Source organism: Arachis hypogaea, chromosome 19 (genome assembly GCF_003086295.3).
Source record: "Arachis hypogaea cultivar Tifrunner chromosome 19, arahy.Tifrunner.gnm2.J5K5, whole genome shotgun sequence".
In the NCBI taxonomy this organism is placed as follows: domain Eukaryota; kingdom Viridiplantae; phylum Streptophyta; class Magnoliopsida; order Fabales; family Fabaceae; genus Arachis; species Arachis hypogaea.
The window spans coordinates 20889640-20896372 of NC_092054.1; positions in this window are offsets into that span (position 1 = coordinate 20889640).

Below are 6733 nucleotides of genomic sequence, written 5' to 3' on the forward strand. Positions count from 1 at the left end.
TGGTTTTAAATGAAAACGATGCTATTACATCTTGGTAAAAACGGCAGCTAAAAACCGCCATTTTAAATAAAAAAAATGTCATTATATCTAGGTAAAAACGGCGGTTAAAAACCGCCATTTTAAACAGAAATGATGCCACTATATCCTGGTAAAACCACCGTTTTAAACAACTTAAAAACCGCCGTTTGACGTGAAAATAATGGCTTTTTCTAACCGCCATTTTAACCGTAAAAAAACCGTCGTATTATCCACAAGTAATTGTGGCGGTTTTCTAAAAACTGCCGTAATAACTAGAATGGCGGCCAGAATACGGACGTTTCTTGGAAGTGCTGCTTTTTGGTAAAAATGGCAGTTGGAACCGCTGTAATTTCCAAAAAAAAAAAAACTGTCATTTTAACCTTTTTTTTGTAGTGATATATATATACACACTAAATTGAGTCTAATGGATTCGATTTACCCCTAGCGTATATTCCATGTAAATCGAATTCAATCAATTCGAATTACTAAGAGTATAAATCATAGGCCTAAATCGAAGCATCTAGTTTTGATTTACTATAGATGATTCTATTCGAATTTTAAACCTTAGTAAATCGAAGCTATTAAATTCGATTTATGTGTAAATCTAGTCGTTCGAATCTTATTGATTCAATTTAATAGTAGATTGGCTAAATTGAATTTAGACAATTCGATTTATATATAATTGTGAATTAAGACATGCATATAATATTTTTAATTTTAGGATATTCATATTAAATTGTCTCTCATTTAGTTTGTTTAGCTGATTTGCCATATAAGGCATAATAAAAAAAATAATTGTCCCAATTATTCCTTTATCAACAGTAGATATTTATCACTCTAATATATATAGTTAATTTGTTCATCTCTAAAGTTTATTAAGTGTCAGGTGTTGGGTTTAAATAACGCGTAGTCACGTACTTATGTTTACATTCTTTTCTAAGAGGCTGAGAGGATAATACACGGTTATGGAATAAAAAAGACCCAATAATAGATGATAAATTTTATCAAATTTTCTCTAAAATAACATATAATTTATTTTATGTTGATGTATTAATTTTTAATTAATTCATATTTTAATTTAATTATTAACTATATTAATAAGTTAAGTTGCCTAAATTTAAATAATTAATATTTTAACTATAATAGAATTAGTTGTAATTAATTTATTATAATAGATATTATATAACTTTCAAAGGTATTAATAAACAAATCCCTCTTCTAAATCCTTTTCTCGTCGAACAAAATAAAAAGAGTAGTTATGATAGATATTCAATTATTGCAGTGATGAAAAAGATTGAATTTAAAATTAGGGTTCAAACATAAATCTCAATAAAAAAAATGGGATGAAAGAAAATAATTGACTCCTTCATAACTTATATTATAATATTTTTTGGTGTTAATTTTTCTCTTTTAAAAATAAAATAGAAGATTATCCATAAAATTAAATAAATAAAAAAATGCAAAAAGAATGAAAATCTAGTCGAAGACCGTTTGATTTTGATATTAAGAAAGTAACAAACATGAAAAGAAAACATTAGAAGATTTAGAGTGTAAAAGATATATACATATTAGGGTGAATAATGGTCTACGTCAGTAAAAATGAAAAATCCAATCCAAGCAGAATGATAACCATTATGTTGAGAGGGAGAGAAAGAAGAACACTATGGGTTTTTTTTTCCTTTTTTTTTTTTGAAACAAAGAAGGAGATTTAGGAGAGGTTTTTTGTTAATATTTTTAAAATATCAACTAATCAAAAATTAACAAATCATAAATAATAAGTTATATGTTATTTTAGAAAAAATTTAGTAGAATTTATCATAATAAATACGTAAGATACAAATATATAATAGATACATATGATACATAGGTTATATCTAAAATGAGCCCAATAATAACTTTATTTGTATTTAATGCATTACTTTATGAATTATTAAATTTAATTAAACAATAATTAAAGAATATTATAAAAAATATAAATAGACTTTATAAATAAAAAATTAATACATACATATATAAATACATTTTAATATATAATATTTTAAAAATAATAAACGTAATCTTTTGTTTTTAAATAAATAAATATAAATACATATAAATACATATATATAAAAATATTTTTTATTTATTAAAATTAATTATTATACATAAAATTTTTATAATATTAAGATATTATAATTAATTATAAAATATAAAATAATTAAATTATTTTATACTACTTTACAAATAATTAAATTATTTGTTAAGATTATATAATACGATTTTTCTATCCAAATATTTGTAAACAAAGGATGTGCTACTTTTGTGATTGGATAAAAGTATTGGATGCGCCAAAATATAAAAAAAAAAATAAATTATTATATATTACTTGAGAAATAATTAGATTATTCGTTTAAAAAACTAAAAAGATTTACTTTTGTTAAGAGTATAGTATTATATATAGTACAATTTTTTATCTAAATATTTGTTAACATGTATTTTATGTAAAATATTATATATAATACATGAAATTATTCATTTTTTCTTATTTTTAAACAAATATTTTTGAATTTTTTATTTATACTCATAAAAATAAAAATAAAAAATAAATAATATTATTTTCACTTTTTTTAATATAGATAAAAATTTACTTCTACGAAAAACAAAAACTATGAAAAGACATAAAATTTAAATTACAAAAGTATAGTCTATCCTAACTCAATTATGAAGAAGATTTAAGAATAAAATTTATAAGATTTATATTATATATAAACCTCAGTTGTTAATCCAACTTAATCAAATTGAGTGAAGTAAATATAAATAAAACAATTTAAGAAGTTAAATATTAAATTTTATTTTCTTAAAAATTAACCTTTAATCTCTATATAATTATATATGTAATCTTTTAAATAAACATGGAATAAGAAAAATAAATACTTTAAATATTTTTAATATAATATCATCTGTCAAGTAATATAAATAAAATCAATAAGCATGGAATAACATACTTGGATAAAAAAGAATATTCTATTAAAATATTTAAGTATGGACAAAAAAATTGAATAAAAAACTCAATTTTAAAATAAAATCATTTCAGCGCATCCAATACTTTTATCCAATCATAAAAGTAGCGCATTATATAATAATATATTCATAACAAATAATCTAATGAAATAATTTTATTATTTTATATTCTTTAATTAATTATAATATTTAATATATAAAAATAAAGGATTATATTTATTATTTTTAAAATATATTTATAAATACATGCGTTAATATATTTTATATTTATAAAATTTATCAAAATTTTCTTTTTATAATATTTTTTATTTAATAAAATATAATATTTTATGAAAATTAGCGCTTCTAGATAAAATTGTTGAGTTCATTTTATATATATCTGGAAAAAAACGATGAAAAGGATAAAATAAATAAATAAATAAATACATATTACTATCATATGAAAATTAGCGCTTCTAGATAAAATTGTTGAGTTCATTTTATAATTATTCATTACTTGTTTGTTTCTTTTTGCATGTTGGACTACTTCTACACGTTTTCTAAAAATAATAGTATTTGAACTACAATAATTAACTAATTAAGGACACTATTAATAACTAAGATAAAATACTTTTTGAAAATTTAAATCATCATATACTTTATGTAGACATATACTTTATTATTATTTTTTGTGTGATTTCTATTAGAACGCTTCGACCAATTCTAATGTTGACTTTTATGTTAATTTTATTTTGGTTATTATAAAATATTACATTAGTATTTATGTATCATATATCATAAATAATTATTTAAAATTAAATGAGAGATTTATCATTTCAATACTTAATTTCAACTCAAATTAAGTTTTATATTAATTATTATATTTAGATAATTATATAAATAATAAAATTTTATTAGTTTTCTTTTAAAATGATATTTTTTTTTAGAATAAAGTGACAAACACACCCTTGAGAGTTTACATTTCAGATAAATTAGTCTATAAAAAAAAATACCAATAAAATCTTATAGAATAACAAATGTGAAAATTAGTTTAAATTAAGACTTTTTACCTTAATCATATGGAATAATTTAAAAATTGTGTGTCCATATTTACTATCCTAAGAAATTTTATTGGTACTTATTTTTAGACTAATCTATCTAAAATATAAATTTTTAAGAGTTTATTTATTATTTTATTCTTTTTTCTAAAATAAAATTAATTTTATTTTATCTGTCAATTCTAATAAAAATTTTAATTCAAAATTACTTCACGTATTATATTATAAATATCAAAAGTAATATTTTAAAAATACTCATTCTATTGGAGTTACTCTTATATTTAATTTTTATCTTTAAATTATTTTAATTTACTGTCCAATTGACACCATATTTTAAGATTAACAGTAGAAATTAAAGTAAATATAAAAAATGATTTTTTTTCCTTCAAATTAATTATGAAGATTATTTTTCTGTAACACTTAAAAACTTGAGTTGGAGTTTGTTTCAAGAAATTTTAATTCATTTTTGAGAATTATTCATGAAAATATAATATTTTTATTCTTTTTTGAAAATTTCAAAATTTAATTCCTAAAAATGTTTTATTTCTAGAAAAGTTTATTACCGTAAATTTTAATTTTTATTCCCATCTCAAATTTTACGTATTTGATATTTTTATATCAAGAGAATAAGAATCAACATATAAAATTACTATTATATCTATTAATTACTATATTTGTTGTCAAAGACATCCTTCTTCTATTAATACTGGGTATATTTTGGAAATTGAAAATCTAGGTATTTAAAAAAAATATTATAATAAAACAAACAGATCTATAATTTATTCTTGAAAATATTAAAACAATTCCGACAATTTAGAATACTAAATAAACAAGTTTTGATAGAAGTAAAGATTGCATCTCCCATAACAGAAACGGTTGAAGGCTGTTATGGTTGAGGATTAGTTCCCTGGAGCGTGTTAAACCCTTCTCTGTATGTATATATAAGGGAAGACAACACCACCTGAATTCGCGGGTATCCATTCCACCCCTATCCGTTCGAGACGGGTAATTATTCGTCCCGCATCGGGGCGGATTTTTAGTAGGACAGGTTCTTGGGTGGGGTGGAGCGGGGCCGAGTTTAGGTACTACTCGCCCCTACTCGTTCCGGTATATATATAATATATAATGTGTAATATATATATAAAATAATTAGTAAAATGATTGATAATATTGTATCATATTTAAGATTTTACTTTAATTTATGTTATGTATGTGATGATAGTTATATAAATTTTGAAATTTTATTTTATTTGTTAGATTTTAATAATTATAGGGGCGGGTAGGGGCGAGGCGGGTACCCGCGTAGGCGGATTAGCGTTCAACCATTTACTACTCGCGAGTAAGAGTGGGCGGGTTTTATGTGGATTATTGTAAGGTGGGGCGGGATCGGATATAGCAAAAACCCGCCCCGTTGCCACCCCTATATATAAGTCAAAGGATTTTTTATTTTTCTAATAAATATTATAAAAATATTGTAAAAAAAAAAGAAAATTCCACTCCCATCTCTTCTATTTTATAAATATACATTCTCCTCCCTTCTAACTTTTAAAAAACATCCTCTTTAATCCATTTTAAATTTTTTGTGTTAACTAATATTAACTTTATCCATTTTTTAAGAAAAAATAAATTATTTTTTTAAAAAATACTTATTAGCAAAAATTTTGTTTTTTATTATTAAATTTTGCTTACCAAAATATCCTTTAATAAATTTTTTATTGATTAAATTATATTTTTACCAAAATATTTTTAAAAAAATTAATAATTAAATTATTTTTTTAAAGATACCTACCCTTCAATAATTTTTTAATTATTAAATTATGATTTTACTAAATTTTTGTTAACAATTATTTTTATATTTTATTATTAATTTTTCGATATCAATATATATTATTTTAACATTAAATGAAAAAATCTTACCACTATTAATATGTATAACAATTAATATATATTGATATTGAAAAATAATCTTATTAAAAATTTTTATTTAATGTTAAAATAATATATATAGATATCGAAAAATTAATAGTAAAATATAAAAAAAATTGTTAACAAAAATTTTGGTAAAATTATAATTTAATAATTAAAAAATTATTAAAAGATATTTTAGAAAAAAATATAATTATTAAATTTTTTTAAAAATACAATTTAATTAATAAAAGAATAATTTATTAAAGGGTATTTTGGTAAGCAAATTTAATGATAAAAAATAAAATTTTTGCTAATGCGTATTTTTTCTTAAAAAATGGATAAAGTTAACATTAGTTAACACAAAAAGTTTAAAATGGATTAAGAAAAAGGTTTTTTTAAAATTAGAAGGAAGAAGAATATACATTTATAAAATAAAAGGAAGGAAAGTGTCATTTTAACATATCTCACAAGGAAGGAAAGTGAAATTTTTTGTAAAAAAATAATGATTTCACTATATTTATTGGTAAAAATATTTTAGAGTTGATTTTAATTGATAACCTTAAACTAGATTTCGAAGACATTTATTAGAAAAACTTTTTAATTGGAATATCTTAGAACAAACACTATCTAATCACCCAAAAAGCAGTAATCTTATCTAATGTAATTTTAAGAAGCTAAGGCTTCATGTTGAAGGGACTCCCACTCCAATGTCGGAGAACCTACACGTTGAATGTACCACGAAATAAGCATTTATTTTCCAAGTTGATTAC